The sequence below is a fragment of the Struthio camelus genome, chromosome 11 (assembly GCF_040807025.1).
Source record: "Struthio camelus isolate bStrCam1 chromosome 11, bStrCam1.hap1, whole genome shotgun sequence".
NCBI lineage: Eukaryota > Metazoa > Chordata > Aves > Struthioniformes > Struthionidae > Struthio > Struthio camelus.
In genome coordinates, this window is record NC_090952.1 from 1,843,511 (window position 1) to 1,861,699 (window position 18,189).

An 18,189-nucleotide genomic window follows, 5' to 3' on the forward strand; every position below is an offset into this window, starting at 1 on the left:
TCTGGCTCCTGGAGACAGTTGTGTGCTCAGGCCTGTCCTGTTCACATATGACTTGATGGTCCCTGGGCATTGCTGACAGATGGAGGTGGGCCCCTGAATTTTTCTGCGTGGCCATTCTTCCGGTCTGGCTATAGTAAATAGGTAGGCAATTTCATGCCAGTGGTCGTGATATGAAAAATGCTGCCCAAAGGAAAAACTGACCTGCAAAGAGTGTCACATCGGTCTTGGCACAACCCTGTTCATGTAACTCTCTCGTCTCCATGCCTCTGTGTTCTGGCCTGGCTGGTGTGTGCTGAAATCCGTGCAGCCCTTTGGCAAGGTCATGTGCCAGTGCAAAGCAATGCATGTGGGAAGAAATCGCCCATCCTCAGTGATGGGCTTGCAACTAGCTCTGCCCCCTCCATGAAAATGCCTTTGTGTAGCCCAAAGCCAAAGCAGGGTTAGGAAAGGAGCAAAGGATTGTGCAGGGACCAGGGGCAGAGCTGCCAGCAGCAGACAGGTGGAAACCTCTGTCCCTACCCTCCTGCTGCTGCCACCCACCCGGGAGCCCAGACACCAGCTCTGTGTCCGCAATATGGAACCCTCTATGCATGTTGTTGGCTTTGCTCTTTCATCTCCAAGCAATGTTTGTGATGTGATGAGTAAATATGAGCTGAGCTGGTGGATGTCTTCTTTCACATCTTCTCATCCTCCAATCCACCCAGTTGTGCTAGTCACAGCCCTGGCTTTTGGGCTGTGGTGCTGCCAAACCTAGCAGGAATCCTCCTTTATATACAGCATTTACAGGGCCCCAATAGCAGGGAATTGCAGTAATCCTAAGTCATCTGGCTGTATGTCGGGGTCCTGGTGGCTCCCATCTTGTAGGATGAATGCACCAGCAGAGGAGAGTTGGTGATGGGCAGGAACAGCTCTGTCAGTGCGCTCCTGCCAAACTCACAGTATCAGGGCCCCCATGCACTTGACACCTGGTCGTGCAGTTGCAACAGGGACAGCCTGCAAAATTGCAACGGGGCTGGGTGAGATGGAAAGCAAAGCAAGAGAAGGTCTGTGCTCAGCGCACACAGACGCAGCATGCCCTGTCCCAAAGCCCGGGAGAATCTTTCTCACTGTGCCCTAGCAGGGAGCCTGGAGTGCCTTATTGCTGTAACACCAGAACTCTAAGGCTTGTCAAATCTTAAGAAGATTAAGGAATCTGTGATAGGCCAGGAAGAGGGACAAGAGCCTCAGGAGGCTTAATGAGGCCCCATGACACTTTTTGGGGTGACCGTCACGCAGCCAAGTGCATAGTAAGCCAGTGCCCCAGTGCAGAGCAGGGGTAGGGACAGAGCTGGAGATGGCTTGCAGAGGAATACTCGGAAGGAAGAGACGTATGCAGACAGCTGCTGAGGACAGCGATGGCACACAGAGCTGGGCGACATGCATGTTGTGCGTGTGATGAGTGTGTGGTCAGCAGAGAGCCCGCCAGCCACATGTGGCCAGCCGGCAGCCGCACAGCTGCACCACACTGGGGTGTCTGCCAGAATACAGTACTGCGAGTCCACTCTCCACAAGAGCCTGACAGCCTGCAGACAAGCATGGTACCCCGTGACGGTGCTCAAAAGGAAAGGCTGGAGCTTGAAGGGATGGGGCTACCCTACACGTGGTGTTTGCATTCAGGCTTTTAGCCACTGCCATTATATGGAAAAAGAAGTGGACTTTGCAGAGACCTAGCCAAACTTTTCAAGCCAACTCTAGCATCTGGGTGAGAGATGCTGGGTAGCAGAAATATATGTAAGGCCTTGTATGTAAGTGCATGATAACTTCAACACCAGTGAGAGCACACAGTTTTGCTAATGGAATAATAGGAATAATCAATTCCGAGTGCATTAGTGTGCTGGGTTCGAAAAGCTGCTAAAGTAGATGATGGCAATATTTTAGCATCAAGCAGCCTTACAAGATCAGAGGCATGTCCGGTGATAGCATATCGAAGGCCAGGAGCGTCTCGTTGGCTAACAGACTGAGCTATTCAGTGCAGGCAGCAGTACCTCACTGTACATGCATACCAATAGCATGGCTCAGGGACCAACAGCCACGTCCAAGGGCTGTGCTGGATGTGGTTTCCACAGGATGAGCTCTCTGGGATCTGCTCTTCATCCTGTTAAGCCAAGGGGCTGGGAGCTCAGGACTGCTGCAGCCTTTACTTTGATAAGTAGCCAATATTAGTAAAAAAGAGCCTTGATCCCAAGCCCAGTCACTTTTCTTGCACGCATATTTCCTCTAACAGAATTAATGACTTCTCTGTGATTATTAAAGAGAAAGCCCGGCTGAAGGACAGGCTGGCCTATCTTTGGTGTAGTCTCTATTTGGCCTTGTAGATGGCAGAACTGCCTATTACAGGGTGAGACATGGACCTGTGAGTGTGAAGAGTACAGTGCCAGCCCACCCATGTTCAGGGCAGCTGGGCATAGAGGAGTCCCCACTGGAAAGCTGCTTGCAGTTTTTCGCAGCTTTCAAAGTTCCTTTCCAAAGTGCAGGACGTCTCATGGGCCTGCTACATTGCAGGAGGGACACAGTACAGCATCACTTTCATGGCCTGCCCATCACAGCCGTCCAACCACTGGCGCTTCCTGGGGCTCTTTCTCACTGTGCAGCCAGGTAAACACGGCACAAACACAGGTCTGGAGGAGGACAAAATACAGATACCACTGAGCCAGATGTAGAACAGGGGAGGGAGGCAGGTTGACAGCAGTTGACAGGCACTGGGGGAACGGTGGGATGATCTCGCTGCTGTAGCAGCAAATCCTCACACGTGCGCCAGTGCTGGATGACTTGCAAGGCAGATCCGAAAGGTGGAGTGAGGCTGACAGTGAAAGATCAGGACCTGAACCTAAGGAGGGCAGGTCTTTCCTAGAAATGGCTTTCCTGGGAGCATTGGAGGACAGGACAAGTGGGCATGGAGGAAGGAGTCTTCTGACATGTCGTATGGCAATGGGACCCTTTTTTGGGAGCCCTGCACAGAACTGCCTGGCAGGACATGGGTGTTCATGGAAACTGAGAAGATGGAGTGCCTGGGAACCAGATGTACAGGCAGGAAGCTGGGTCCTCTGGCCTGCGGCAAGGCTTGTGTCACCTGGAGGCTTAGTCCCTTTAGCTCAGCTACTACGATGGTATAAGCAGTAGGAAGGTCCTACAGTAAATAAATAAGTGCTCTACAGACAAATACATGCATACACAGCAGCCCAAGGGCCACACCACTGGAGCAGGTGGGGGATACCCAGGTTTAGATCCCTCTGTAGCCAAGAGGATATAAAGCCCTCTACAGAGCCAAGAAAATTTATCTGCCCAAGTGAGGAGCCAGGCTGGCTCCTAGACTCTCCTGGCTCCATGGGAAGCTGGGTCCAGCCCTGCTACAGCCCGCCATCCCTTCAGTATCCTCTCCCCTCCATCCTGCAAGCCTTCTGCCTGTCTAGACACCTCCCTTGGGGCCGTCTCTAACACCGGGCTTCTCTCCCAAATGCTGCAGGTCCCTGCCGCAGGGCCCAGCATGCTCCAGCACATCTCACGCGAGCTCTCCACTTCCTCCCCCTAGGCGCAGGCGTGATATTGAATAGTCAGGCCAGTGCTGGGAGAAATGGATCCACTCAGAGATTCTTCCCGTTCACAATAGCATTTTATGACCTGTCAGACAGCCAATTTTTAATCCATTTAATGTGGCGGCACTTCTGTGTTATCCTTCGAGGTTCTTAATGGAAATGGCATGTGGCTCGCGGCATTTTCTGACATGTACAGACCAACCTGCCCCTTCCCCTCTCATCTCTGCGGCGCAGAGATAGCGCATCTCTGAGGCGCTATCCTGAAATCCCAGTACCCCACCCCACACCACGAGTGTGGCTTTGAGCTGGGCTTTAGGAATGGTGCTTTTGGTGGGGGCTCCCACACTGGCCTCTGTCGGCCTGGGGCAGCCAGCGCATCCCGTCCCCGCCAGCTGTTGGCTTTGTTGTGTGAACGAACGCTAAAGGAAATAGCACAGCCTGCCTCTCCAGATGTTGGATTTTGGGGGCAACTGGTCTTGTTCCCTGGGATGGAGAAGCTTGCGGCACCAGGACAGCGAACATGGGAAGGAGCCTGCCAAGCGGAGGCCAAGTATGGGAACGGCCGAGCATCAGGACACGCACGGCTCAGCACCGTGGCTGCCCTAGGCCTGTCTCCCTGCCCCGCTCTGTGGGGCTGAGATCCTCACAGGTCCACGGGGCTGTAGCAACTGTGAACCTGCTGCAACTGTGAGCCTGGTGCTTGCTGGCTGACCCCCCCCCCCCCACCCCAGGACCACGCGGGCTGGTGGACTCTGGCGGGTGCTGGAGTAGTTGGTGCTCAGCCAAGGTGCACGTATGGCACATACTGCACCGTCTGCCCAGGTGAGAGGCAGTGGGAAGAGCTGGAGCACTAGGGAAAATGCCTCCTTTGGCAGTTTGGTGCTTTGCAGGGTGATGTTTCTGCTGCTAGGCAGGAAGAAACGTCCGCAAGCCCTTCTCTTCCATGGAAGGGATTTGGGAGATGGAGCTCCACCTCGTGTGGCTCAAAGGAGAGCCGGCACTGAGCAGCCACGGGGAGCCTCCCTGAGAGAGCACAGATGTGAGGCTGCCCATCAGACACGTCCCACCTCGGTGCCCCCACCCCGCAGGACGTGGGCGCAGCCTCATGCCCAGGCCCCAGCTGCAGGCAGAAGCTGAGAGAGGCAACGGTTGTCTCTCCCTGCTGGGATGTCTCCGTGTGCTCTGAAAACTGGCCACCCTCATTCTGGGCCCTGGTAGCTGCTCTCCCTGGGTCAAACTTGCCACTTTTTCACTGTCTCGTAAGCATTCTGCCCCCCCTCAAGCCCACCTCCATTGTCTTGGGGCTTCAGCCCTGGGAAAGCAAGGCACTGAACCAAACAGGGTGGAAATCCCTGTGCTTTATATCACCTGCATAGAAATACAGTGAGAGAGATGTGGGACAGCACCTGCTTCTCCCCTGGCCACGTTGGCCCATTCCCACACCGCCACGTTGTCTCTTCCTTGCTGTTGTCCCCCCGCCAGAGCTCCACTCGCCCTGTGGATGCTGGTTTCAGCGTTGGGCCGGTGATGCTGGGATTTCATGTCTCAGCTCCTTGCAAAGCCCTGAGGGATGGAGAGACAAAAATGAGCTCTCCATTGCCATGGAAATGTTTCAGGAACTCCAGATATGGTGCTTGCTGCCGTGACCCCAGTCAGTTGGCTCCAGGGTACTGCAGCATGCCTAAGACACACTGGGATGCAGGGCTCCATGAACTGCTTGCACATGCTTGTGGGGCCTGGGAGCAGCCCTACAGTGGGGTGGGGAAAGCTTTATTTTGCCCTAAGGCTGGGGAGCAGCCTGGCCCCAGCACTGGAGGTGGCCCACCATCATGCCCACACAGGGACTGTGCAGTTGTGCCACCCCAGTGGCCATCTGGCCCATGTACGGACAATCTGGCTGCACCGCTGCAGGGACTGTCTGGCTGTGCCACCGCAGGGACAGACTGGCCCATGCAGTGTTGGTGCAACTGTGCCACTGTGGGGATAGTCGCTGTGTCACTGAGCTCCTGCTCACCACGAGGTGGCACCATGACCTCGCTGTGGAGCCTTCACATGGACCCTTCACCTCCCCTGTCCCCACAGGTCCCGGACCCACTCTGTGGGTGACAGATGCAAGGCGATGTCCCCCTGCCACACCATGCCAGTGACAACACTCTCCCAGCCATGCTTCTGGGGGACCCACGGTCCTGCTAGTTATGGGGTGGCAAATCAAACCCCAGCCCATCGCTGGCTCCCAGGGACTGGTCCTGCCAGAGCACTTCCAGAGCAGGAGGCCGAGGTGCAGGAACACCTGCTGGTCTCACCTCCATCCTCCCACTGCTCCCTGCCCCCCAATCTCTCACATGCCTCTGTGCAAGCTGAGACCTGACACATTCATGTCACGAAGGACCTCGGGCTGCCAGTGCCCCAGGCAGGAACATAACGCCTGCTCTTTGCCCCACAGTCACTTGCTCAGCATGCAGCTGGATGAGCCACAGAAGGGGGTGGTGGTGGGGAATCCTCTGCCCCAGCTGCCCAGAGCAGTGGGGATGGGCAGAGCCCAGGAGAACTGGACACATACACACACAGAGTGACACCAAAGCTGCCTGTAATTGTTATGGCAACAAAAGTTTCTCAATGATATGAAATGCAATTGCCATGGCAACAGCCGGGCTGAGGTTTACTTCCATCCTGGTAATTAGTGAAATGTGCGGATGCTTCCTTCCCCTTCTCTCCAGGCCTGGTCCCTGCCCGGTGTGGGTACAAGCTCAGCACTCGCTGAGCCTTCGGCAGTGGCCGGGGCCCTGCTGCCCCGTCACCTCACTGCTTTGCCGCCATCCCTGGCTGTTGCCCACTGCAGGGCTGCATCTCCCAGCTGCGCTGGGGATGGCCCCACCTAGTGAAGGGCCTGCAGGGTGACAGGGATGTCCCCCAGCAATCCTCACCTCACTGCCTGTTATTCCTAAGCCCTGAGCTTAATGGTGCAATGCCAAGAGCTCCCCTCTCCACCGCTGTCCCCAAAGCCACTCTCGTGTCTGATGGGGCTGAGGGATGGGGCTGCCATGGCACACTGCAGATGTGTCATGGGCCTGCTGTGAGCCCTGCGTCCTGGACTTGCCTCCTGGCTGCGCATCCCGCCTCCTCCTCGCTGAGTGCTGCAACACTTGTCCCAGGCATGACAGGACAGCACCTGTTCTTTGGGGCTAGTATTGCAGCCCGAGCCCCAGCGAGGACTCCACAGCCCCTGGGGGGTCCTAGGCTATGTGCCGAGGCGTGCTGTTCCTCGGGCAGCTCCCCCTTCCCTCCCCACTCCAAACAAACAAGCGTAAACAGGACAAAACTCATCGGAAGGTGCATGTCCGGTGGGGCCCTTCTCTCCCATTAGCGGTTTCCTCGAAGACCCATCGGAGGAAGGTGTTGGGGAGTGCGTGGAGGGGAGACATCCTCCCTTTGTGGGCTATTGTTAGCCTTCCGTCACCTGCAGAAGCCATCGGGTGACTCAAGCTGGGGCAACGCACTCCAGCAAACAGGATGCAAGGGAGAGAGGCAGAAAGGGCCGAAGACGCAGGAATGCGGAAGCAGCGTGGAAGGAATGCAGGGAGCCGGAGAAAATCCCCTGTGCCGGCGCAACCGGCAACTCCCGCCATGGTAGGCACAGCCACCGCGGGACACGGTGCCATGGCGGGGCCTGCACCCCAGGCGGCGGGCAGCCTTGCAGCCCACATCACTGGGCGCAGAAGCCCCCAGCCCTGTCGGCAGTGCACCGAGCTGCCTGGCCCCTCCCCCTCGCGCTCTAGGGGTGCGCGGGGCTTGGGGGGGCAAGGAGCTGCCCTACAACCGCTCACGCAGGCAGCCGGAGGGTGCGGGCAAAGCTGCCAGCGTCTGAGGAGCAGGCGGGCCCGGCGGGCTGCGGCGGCGGGTGCCACAGCACACTGCAGGGACGAGGGGGAGGCCGGAGGGTGTCAGCTTCGTGGCAGGGCTACTGCAGCCGGGGGCCAGGTCGCCATGCACGCGCCCGCGGCCTGGGGGGAGGCCGAACAGGCCAGCGCAGCGGGCAGCGCAGTACTAAACCGCAACCAGGCAGGCGTGGCCGCGGGTCGGTGTCAGCGACCGTTGGTGATTCCTGCCGAAGCTGCGCCAACGGCGCATTTGTGGCCCCGGACGCTGCGGCTGCCTGACGGCGGCGCGTGGAAACGCCGGCTCTGGGCGCCGGCTCTGCCTGGGAGGTGGTGGCGCCGGCGGCCGGGCGCTCAGCGCGTGGCGCCCGGCCTGGTCTGCGCCGAGGCCGCGCGAGGGGGCGGCCGGGTCGCCCCGCGCTCCGCGAGGCTGCCGCAGCCTGGGCCGCCGAGCGCCCTCCAGGGAACCCACTGCCCCCCACGCAGCCCCACACACCCCCACTGACCCCCACGCAGCCCCACACACACACACTGCCCCACACACAGCCCCACACACCCCCACTGACCCACACGCAGCCCCCCACACACACACTGCCCCCCACGCAGCCCCCCACACCGCCACTGACCCACACGCAACGCCCCACACCCCCACTGACCCACACGCAGCCCCACACACACACACTGCCCCACACACAGCCCCCCACACACACACTGCCCCCCACGCAGCCCCCCACACACACACTGCCCCCCCACGCAGCCCCGCACACCCCCACTGACCCACACGCAGCCCCACACACACACACTGCCCCACACACAGCCCCACACACACACACTGCCCCCCATGCAGCCCCCCACACCGCCACTGACCCACACGCAACCCCCCACACTCCCACTGACCCACACGCAGCCCCACACACCCCCACTGCCCCACACGCAACCCCACACACCCCCACTGCCCCACACGCAGCCCCCCACCCCCACTGACCCACACGCAGCCCCACACACACACACTGCCCCACACGCAGCCCCACACACACCCACTGCCCTACACGCAGTCCCACATACCCCCACTGCCCCCCCCACAGCCCCCCACACCACTGCCCCCCCACAGCCCCACAGACACCCACTGCCCCCCCCACAGCCCCCCACACCACTGCCCCCCCACAGCCCCACACACACCCACTGACCCACACGCAGCCCTCCACCCCCACTGCCCCCCACACAGCCCCACACACACACACTGCCCCCCACGCAGCCCCACACACCCCCACTGACCCACACGCAACCCCCCACACCCCCACTGACCCACACGCAGCCCCACACACACACACTGCCCCCCACGCAGCCCCACACACCCCCACTGACCCACATGCAGCCCCACACACACACACTGACCCACACACAGCCCCACACACCCCCACTGACCCACACGCAGCCCCACACACACACACTGCCCCCCACGCAGCCCCCCACACCGCCACTGACCCACACGCAGCCCCACACACACACACTGCCCCCCACGCAGCCCCACACACACCCACTGCCCCCCAAGCATCCCCCCCACCCCCACTGCCCCACACGCAGCCCCACACACACTCCCTGCCCCACACGCAGCCCCCCACACCCACTGCCCCACACGCAGCCCTCCACCCCCACTGCCCCCCACACAGCCCCACACACACACACTGCCCCCCACGCAGCCCCACACACCCCCACTGACCCACACGCAGCCCCACACACACACACTGCCCCCCACGCAGCCCCACACACCCCCACTGACCCACACGCAACCCCCCACACCCCCACTGACCCACACGCAGCCCCACACACACACACTGCCCCCCACGCAGCCCCACACACCCCCACTGACCCACATGCAGCCCCACACACACACACTGACCCACACACAGCCCCACACACCCCCACTGACCCACACGCAGCCCCACACACACACACTGCCCCCCACGCAGCCCCACACACCCCCACTGCCCCACACGCAGCCCCACACACACCCACTGACCCACACGCAGCCCTCCACCCCCACTGCCCCCCACACAGCCCCACACACCCCCACTGCCCCCCAAGCAGCCCTCCACCCTCACTGCCCCACACGCAGCCCCACACACACACACTGCCCCCCACGCAGCCCCCCCACACACCCCCTGCCCCACACGCAGCCCCACACACACCCACTGCCCCCCACGCAGCCCTCCACCCTCACTGCCCCACACGCAGCCCCACACACACACACTGCCCCACACGCAGCCCCCCCACCCCCACTGCCCCCCACACAGCCCCACACACACCCACTGCCCCCCAAGCATCCCCCCCACCCCCACTGCCCCACACGCAGCCCCCCCCACACTCCCTGCCCCACACGCAGCCCCCCACACCCACTGCCCCACACGCAGCCCCTCCACACCCACTGCCCCACACGCAGCCCCCCACCCCCACTGCCCCACATACATCCCACATACCCCTACTCCACCCCCACAGCCCCCCCCGTACTGCCCCCCATGCAGCCCCCCACCGCTACTGCGCCCCCCTCAGTCCCTCTGTTCCCTCCCATTCGGCCGCCCGGCCCTGGACAGCGCCCCCCCCCCCCCGGCTGCCTGGGGCGCAGCTCTGCCCCGCACCGCACCGCGCGCAGAGGAGCAGCTCCCCGCCCCGCCCCAACTGAAATTGGAATAGGCTCATCAGCAGAGGGAAGATACGACCCCCCCCGCCAGGTTCGCTGGGGGGAGGCTGTCAGCCGGGGTCTCCAGAGGGACCTGCACAAGCATTTCCTCCCCCCCCCCCCCCGAGCACCATGTTGCCAAAGCGTAAATCCTAGTTTCTGCTGAGCGCCTGTGGGGTCGGCACTGCCGGGCAGCCTGGCCCCCCAGCGCGCAGCCGGGGCGTGCCGATGCCCCCCCCACCTCTGCCCGCAAGGCTCCCCAGCTCGGCGTCGAGTCACAAAGGCTGCCCGCCAGACGGCCCTGCTCCCCCCCCAAAACCTGGGCCACTTGCCCCAGCCACGCAGGCATTTATCCTGGGCGCTGCAGGATTTATCCTGGTTTCTGCAGGATTAATTAATCCAACCGGCTCGGCGAAAGGCCGCAGGCAAGCGGGGGAGCGGGCAAGAGCCAGGCAGCCCCGCAGCAAGACAGGCAGCGGCTCAGCCCCACTGCTCGGGGGCAGTCTTTGCCAGCTCGGGCCCCCGAGCGTCACCTGAGCGACTCGGGCTCCGGCAGGCACAGGCGAGGGGGAGCTGCCGCCTGGGCCGGAGGCGCAGCGCCTGCCCGCCACGTCCCACAGGCGTCGCAGCCTTTTGAGCAAGCAAGGGGCAAACTCACGAAACACCCGTTTCAATGCAAGACATCCTACTGGCTCGGTGTGCTTCTGTGTTTACCACCAGCAATTGCCATGACACCGAGGCTGGCTGGGCTCCTGGCTAGCCCTGGCCACCTGGGCTCAATTAGGAGCGCTGCCACGGGCTCTCGGCGCTCGCATGGCAGCCAGGCCACGTGACGCTCGCGCCCGGAGCCCAGGCCTCAGCGCGCAGACATGCCCGGGTGCGTGGCGGGCGCTGGGCGCAGCCACCTGTAGTGCTCGCAACTGCTCCGCGACCCTGCTTTGGCCTGTGCTGCTGGGAGCTGGGGGTGAAAGCGCCCAGCCCAGCAGTCCGTCTGTCTGTACCCGCACAGATGAACGCGGTGCCCAGGCCCCCCCCGCCGGCTATCACTCCCTGGCCAGGCTGGCAGCAGTGCTGGGGTGCCAGGGCCAGGCGGGGAGGGACCACCAGGACACGGGGTCCTGGGGGCGAGATGGCAGCACCTCAGGGCCAGGCTGGGGGGGGACCACCAGGACACGGGGTGCTGGGGGCGGGATGGCGGGGGGACGGCAGCACCTCAGGGCCAGGCGGGGGGGGGACCACCAGGACACGGGGTCCTGGGGGCGGGATGGCGGGGGGACGGCAGCACCTCAGGGCCAGGCTGGGGGGGGACCACCAGGACACGGGGTCCTGGGGGCGGGCTGGCGGGGGGACGGCAGCACCTCAGGGCCAGGCTGGGGGGGGACCACCAGGACACGGGGTGCTGGGGGCGAGATGGTGGGGGGACGGCAGCACCTCAGGGCCAGGCTGGGGGGGGACCACCAGGACACGGGGTCCTGGGGGCGGGATGGCAGCACCTCAGGGCCAGGCGGGGGGGGGACCACCAGGACACAGGGTCCTGGGGGCGGGCTGGCGGGGGGACGGCAGCACCTCAGGGCCAGGCTGGGGGGGGACCACCAGGACACGGGGTGCTGGGGGTGGGCTGGCGGGGGGACGGCAGCACCTCAGGGCCAGGCTGGGAGGGGGGACCACCAGGACACGGGGTGCTGGGGGCGGGATGGCGGGGGGACGGCAGCACCTCAGGGCCAGGCTGGGGGGGGACCACCAGGACACGGGGTGCTGGGGGCGGGATGGCGGGGGGACGGCAGCACCTCAGGGCCAGGCTGGGGGGGGACCACCAGGACACGGGGTCCGGGGGGCGAGATGGCGGGGGGACGGCAGCACCTCAGGGCCAGGCTGGGGGGGGACCACCAGGACACGGGGTGCTGGGGGCGGGATGGCGGGGGGACGGCAGCACCTCAGGGCCAGGCTGGGGGGGGACCACCAGGACACGGGGTCCTGGGGGTGGGATGGCGGGGGGACGGCAGCACCTCAGGGCCAGGCTGGGGGGGGACCACCAGGACACGGGGTCCTGGGGGCGGGCTGGCGGGGGGACGGCAGCACCTCAGGGCCAGGCAGGGGGGGACCACCAGGACACGGGGTGCTGGGGGCGGGATGGCGGGGGGACGGCAGCACCTCAGGGCCAGGCTGGGGGGGGACCACCAGGACACGGGGTGCTGGGGGCGGGATGGCAGCACCTCAGGGCCAGGCGGGGGGGGGACCACCAGGACACAGGGTCCTGGGGGCGGGCTGGCGGGGGGACGGCAGCACCTCAGGGCCAGGCTGGGGGGGGACCACCAGGACACGGGGTGCTGGGGGCGGGATGGCGGGGGGACGGCAGCACCTCAGGGCCAGGCTGGGGGGGGACCACCAGGACACGGGGTCCTGGGGGTGGGATGGCGGGGGGACGGCAGCACCTCAGGGCCAGGCTGGGGGGGGACCACCAGGACACGGGGTCCTGGGGGCGGGCTGGCGGGGGGACGGCAGCACCTCAGGGCCAGGCGGGGGGGGACCACCAGGACACGGGGTGCTGGGGGCGGGATGGCGGGGGGACGGCAGCACCTCAGGGCCAGGCTGGGGGGGGACCACCAGGACACGGGGTGCTGGGGGCGGGATGGCAGCACCTCAGGGCCAGGCGGGGGGGGGACCACCAGGACACAGGGTCCTGGGGGCGGGCTGGCGGGGGGACGGCAGCACCTCAGGGCCAGGCTGGGGGGGGACCACCAGGACACGGGGTGCTGGGGGCGGGATGGCGGGGGGACGGCAGCACCTCAGGGCCAGGCTGGGGGGGGACCACCAGGACACGGGGTGCTGGGGGCGGGATGGCGGGGGGACGGCAGCACCTCAGGGCCAGGCGGGGGGGGACCACCAGGACACGGGGTGCTGGGGGCGGGATGGCGGGGGGACGGCAGCACCTCAGGGCCAGGCTGGGGGGGGACCACCAGGACACGGGGTCCTGGGGGCGGGCTGGCGGGGGGACGGCAGCACCTCAGGGCCAGGCTGGGGGGGGACCACCAGGACACGGGGTCCGGGGGGCGAGATGGCAGCACCTCAGGGCCAGGCGGGGGGGGGACCACCAGGACACGGGGTGCTGGGGGCGGGATGGCGGGGGGACGGCAGCACCTCAGGGCCAGGCGGGGGGGATGGCAGCACCCCGGGCCGGGCCAGGAGGCAGTGCTGGGGTGCCAGGGCCAGGCGGGGAGGGCAGCCTGGTGTTCCTGGGCCGGGCTGGGGGAAACCCCAGCACCTGGGGCCAGGCCGGGGCCGATGCCGGCACCCCGGGGCTGCCGGGGCCATGTCAGGAGGGTTCCCAGGCCAGGCCAGGTAGGGGCTCCCAGTGGCCCGGGCCGGGACACGCGGGGGAGATGTCCAGGACCGGGGCCAGCTCGGGAGGGGAGTCCCCGCGGCCCGGGGCCAGGCCGGGCGGATGCGGGCGGCAGCCCGGCGGCTCCCGGCGCCCGGGGCCGGGCTAGCGCGGGGCGGGGCGTGCAGCCGAGCCCCCCCGGGCCGGGCGCCACATGACCGGGCGGGCGGCGGGGCCGGGCCAGCCTCTCGCCGCCTACAAATGCGGCGGCCCGGAGCGGGGCCGCCACCGCCGCCGCCGCGCCGCGCCGAGCCCCGGCGAGCCCCGGCGGACCATGGGTGCGCGGCGCTGGTTCCTGGCGTTGCTCCTTCTCTGGCTCGCCCTGGCCACCGGCTCCGCGGGTGAGTGCGGGGCGCCGGCAGCGGGCTGGCCCCGGCCGCGCCGTCGGGGCGCCGCGGCCTGGCGGCCAGCTCCGCCGGGGACGGGGCGAGGGGGCGCGGGCCGGTGCCCCCGGCGGCTGCGCGGCCGGTGCCGTGCGGGGGCTCGGAGCGGCGGCGGAGCGGCCGGCTGCCCTGCTGCAGCCCCCGGCACCTCCCCTGGGTCCCCTCCGCATCGCTCGGTGCCTGCTCTTGTCCGTTGCTGCCTGGCTGCTCCGTCCCGGGACCCTGCAACCCGTCGCGGGGCAGGACCCCACGGTGCCTGGCAGGTTTTCGGTGTGGACAGGTCGCTAGGGTGCAGGGAGTGCCCTGGAGGTGCCAGGCTCGGGCTGGGCTGGGGGTCCAGCAGGGACTGAGCTGTGTCTCGGGGCCAGCTGAGCCCATAACGGGCAGGTGGAGGCAGCCCGTTCCCTGGGAAGAGGGGCTTGAATGGGGACAGGCTCCATGTTGGCCTTGCAGCGCTTGGAGTTGCCCGGCACCTCTCCGATGGTGCCCTTGTTGACAGGGAATGGCTGCTTTTCCTTCCCCCTCTGCCCAGCATGGACAAAGCGCTTTTCATGGTGGCAACAAACCTCACCCTGTCCACCATATAGCAGAGCAAAACAACAGCCTGAGGAAGGCTGGAGAGCCTTCTCCCCCCTGGAGAGCTGGGGCATGGCCTGCCTGGTGCAACTGCCTCAGGTGACAGCCTGGGGTGGGGGCACAGCCAGGGTTGTGGCAACTGGAGATGGAGCTACAGGGGCCTCACCACCCTGTCCACAGCAGTACTGGGTTTGGGATGGGGTGGGAGTCTGAGCTAAGATGTTCTGGGATGGGGAGGGGGTGTGCAGCCCCTGATGCCAGCCAGAGAGAGCAGGGTGTGGAGCCCCTGCAGTGCTGGTGTGCCCATCCTCCTGGGTTACTGGAGCATCGCAGCTTGGTGGGGTGGGCAGGCCACTGGGACCCACGTGCTGACTGCAGGACTGGTAGTGCTGGGACCTGCGTGCTGATGTTGGAGCATGCAACTCGCGAGTTGCTGTGGTGGGGTGGGAGGGCTGCAGAGCAGGAGGCAGCAGGATGCAGGGAGATGGGTGCTGCCTGGGGGAGAGGAGCTGAAGAGTGTAGGTGTGACATGTCTGCTTTGGACTGTGCCCCTCGCTGGGGGTAAAGAGGAAACTGAGGATCCGTGAGGATCCTTGGGGTGGGCAGGGGGTACCAGGAGGCAGCAGGGGCCTGGAGCCCAGGGTATGGCTGCTCTGTGCCCTCTGGAGATGCTGGTGGCAGCAGCTGCACAAAGTGGCCATGCTCCATGCAGCATCCACGCAGGTGGCCTGGCTAGCTCGGCTCAGGAAGCACTCAGCAGGCGAATGGCTCCTGGTGGGGGTAATTCAGGAAATGGGCTATGCTGCCAAGGCCCTCGGCCCTGCCTGCTTTGAGGCAGGGCAGCCTCTGGCCATGGCTGAAGCAGGAGTGCTGTTGGGCTGGCTGTGCCCTGGCCCTTGCACTGGCCCTTGGGGCTCTCCCTCCTCTGGCTCCCTGCGGGATGGGAGAGCCTGGGGAAGGAAGAGGAAGCCTGGCAGGGCTCACCCCCACTGCCGGGGGAGAGGTGGTAAGAAACGGTGGGCCTGTGCATGGGGAGGTGCCTCATGTGAGAGAGGGGCAGCAAGCTCAGGAGTCCTGGAGGTCTCCAAAAACATCTCTGAGCCCTGCCACAAGATGTGCCCTGGGGGAGAAGCAATGGGCTACAGGTTAGGGTGGGGCATGCTACCCCTGCAGAGCCTCCATCCTGCATGAGGAGCAGGGAGACCTGCTTGGGCTGCACTGTGGTGTGAGGGCTGTGAATGCCAGGCAATTCCCCCAGTGCTGGGGGAGATGCTCCTTCTTGGCTAATGCTCTTCCTGCCATCCTCAGGGCCGCTGAGTCAGGCACCAGATGGGAAGGATCTGGAGGAGGGCCTCATCCGAAACCTGGTGCAGCCGCGGGGTGTGCGGCGTGGGGCTGGGCATCGGCCAGGTGGCTGGCGGAGGTACCGCAGACCCCGGCCCCGGCTCTCCCACAAGGGCCCCATGCCCTTCTAACACAGGTGAGGGGATGGCTGGGGCTGAGGGATGTGGAGCCTGGCTGCCAAGCTGTGGCACTGGTTCAGGGGACCTGGGTGGGATGCAGGGATGCTGGTGATGGTGCCAGGGGGCACTCATTGATGCCTGTTTTTGCTTATGTTGCAGGGTTGCCACCAGCTCTCATGGGACATGTCCATGTCGTCATCTGCATTTCATAGCCTGGTCTGCTTGTCTTCGAGTGCTGGGCTCTGCCTGTGAGCCCTCACCTCATGTCACCTCTTCCCTGTTGCTGTCCCTGGTGGCACCAGCCCCTGGCTCTGTATCCCACAGCTGTCTGGTGCTGCAGGTGCCTTGGCACCTCCCATCTCCCCTCACTGCCTCTTGGGGCTGCGCCAGGGGCTGGGTGAGAGGGTGACCCAGATGCAGCCTATCACTGGGGCCTCTGGTCCCTCACTCCTGTCTCTCGTGGGACAGGAGCAGTGCTCAGAGATGGTTCTTGCTCCACTCATGCCTGCATGGGAGGGAGCCAGGCTGTCCTCAGCACACTGAAGCCACCGCAGGCAGGGCACAGGCATGCAGGACGGCAGCTCTGCCCTTGCACTGCTGCGGGAGGCTGGCTGAGCTGCTGCTGGCCTGAGACTGGGCGCCTTTGCGCAAAGCACTTTGTTGGGTGGAGGAGCTCTCCACAGGGGTCGGCAAGCGCCCTTGCTCATCCTGCACCATCCCTGGTGTGAGCCTCCCACGTGTGTGGTTGGTCTTGGTGGGTCTATTTATTCTCGTGGTGCTAACCCTGCAGTGTGTCTGAGCCTACCCTTCCCTCCCTGGCTCTGGCTAGTCTGGGGACCTCTCCTAGACCCCTTGGGACCCCTGAGGTTTGGGGGTATGGCTTGCTCTTAGGCATGGATGGAGGCTGCTCTGTGCCTTGAGCAGTCTTGGTGCAGGCCTGAAGAGGGGATGCCCAGCGTGAGGCTGGGGTGGCTGCCCAGGGCATTTCATGGGGGTCTGGGCTCCTCTACCTGCTCCAAGCTGTGGGGCAGCGGGAGAGCCAGCTCCCATGTGAGGGTTCATGTGGCTGCCAGGAGTCTTTGTATAAAACACTAACTTATACCAAAGGGGATGCCTTATTCTCAACGACGCTGGTCCCTGCTGGTCACCATGTCTCTTGTGTCTGTAAAGATTTGTTCTGTGTAAATACATCTTTATAATAAAGAGTTATGATGGCAATAAACCCTTATTTTTGGCAAGGCAGGCAATGGTTATTCCTCTGCTGGCAGGGAGGGTGTGGGGATGCCTTGAGGCTCCCCAGCTCTTGCTGGGGTGGGAGCAGTGTGGAGGGCAGGGTTGGGTGCTTTCCCCCGCTGCAGCGGGTGCTGGTAGAGGTGCTGCCCTAGGGGGGAGAAGGGCAGCGTGGCCAGGTGCCAGAGAGGGGCATGGAGAAGCTGCGTGCACAGTGTGCGTGTGTGTGCCTGGAGCTGGGAGAGCATCACAGTGTGAAGGGCCGGGTGCCCATGCTACCTTGACCTTCCTGCAGCTTTCTGCACCTCGGGGGATTTTTCTGCTCACCTCAGTTCCCCTTGCTGGCACACGACAGGCACTGGGGGGGGGGGGGTGATGTGTTTAGGTGCATGTCTGCATAGGGCTGTTGAGTAACAACTGCTTTAAAAGGGGTGAAGGAAGGCAAAAAAAAGAGGGAAGAGCTCTGTCACCAAGAGGCTGTGGCTGGACGCTTTGTACGGGGAGGAGGGGACATGGCCCGGCTGTCTGGGCTCCTGTCATCCAGCCCCTGACAGTGGCAGGCTGAGGCGATGCTGAGTGTTGTGACAGCAAGTTGAGTTTTTGGGCCTGAGCATCCCTTTAGCTGAAGCCTTCCCTGCAGCTAATTGCTTTTGTAGCACAGTTTCTAAATTGAGGCCGGGGTGTGCGTGTGCTCCTGCCTCGCCGGAGTTGCCTTGGTTACAAGCCTGGTGCTGGAGCCGGGCTGCGGCCGGAGCAGCGGCTCGGCTCCTGCGCCTCTCCAGGCTGTGGAGGCAGCTAGAGCGGGGCTAGCAGCACCCGCGCTGGCAGCGTGGGGCCGGGAGCCGTGTGAAGGCGTCCGGGGCTGGCTTAGCTCCATGGGGTGGGGGGGGTCACAACGCAACGTTGGGCTTTCACTGTGGCCAGGCACCTCAGGGGTCTGCCTTGAGCCTGCTCCAGCACCACTTCCTCTCCAAATAGGGCCTGCCGTCCCAGTGACGCCCCCCTGCAGCGCTGGGCAGCGGGAGCTGAACCAC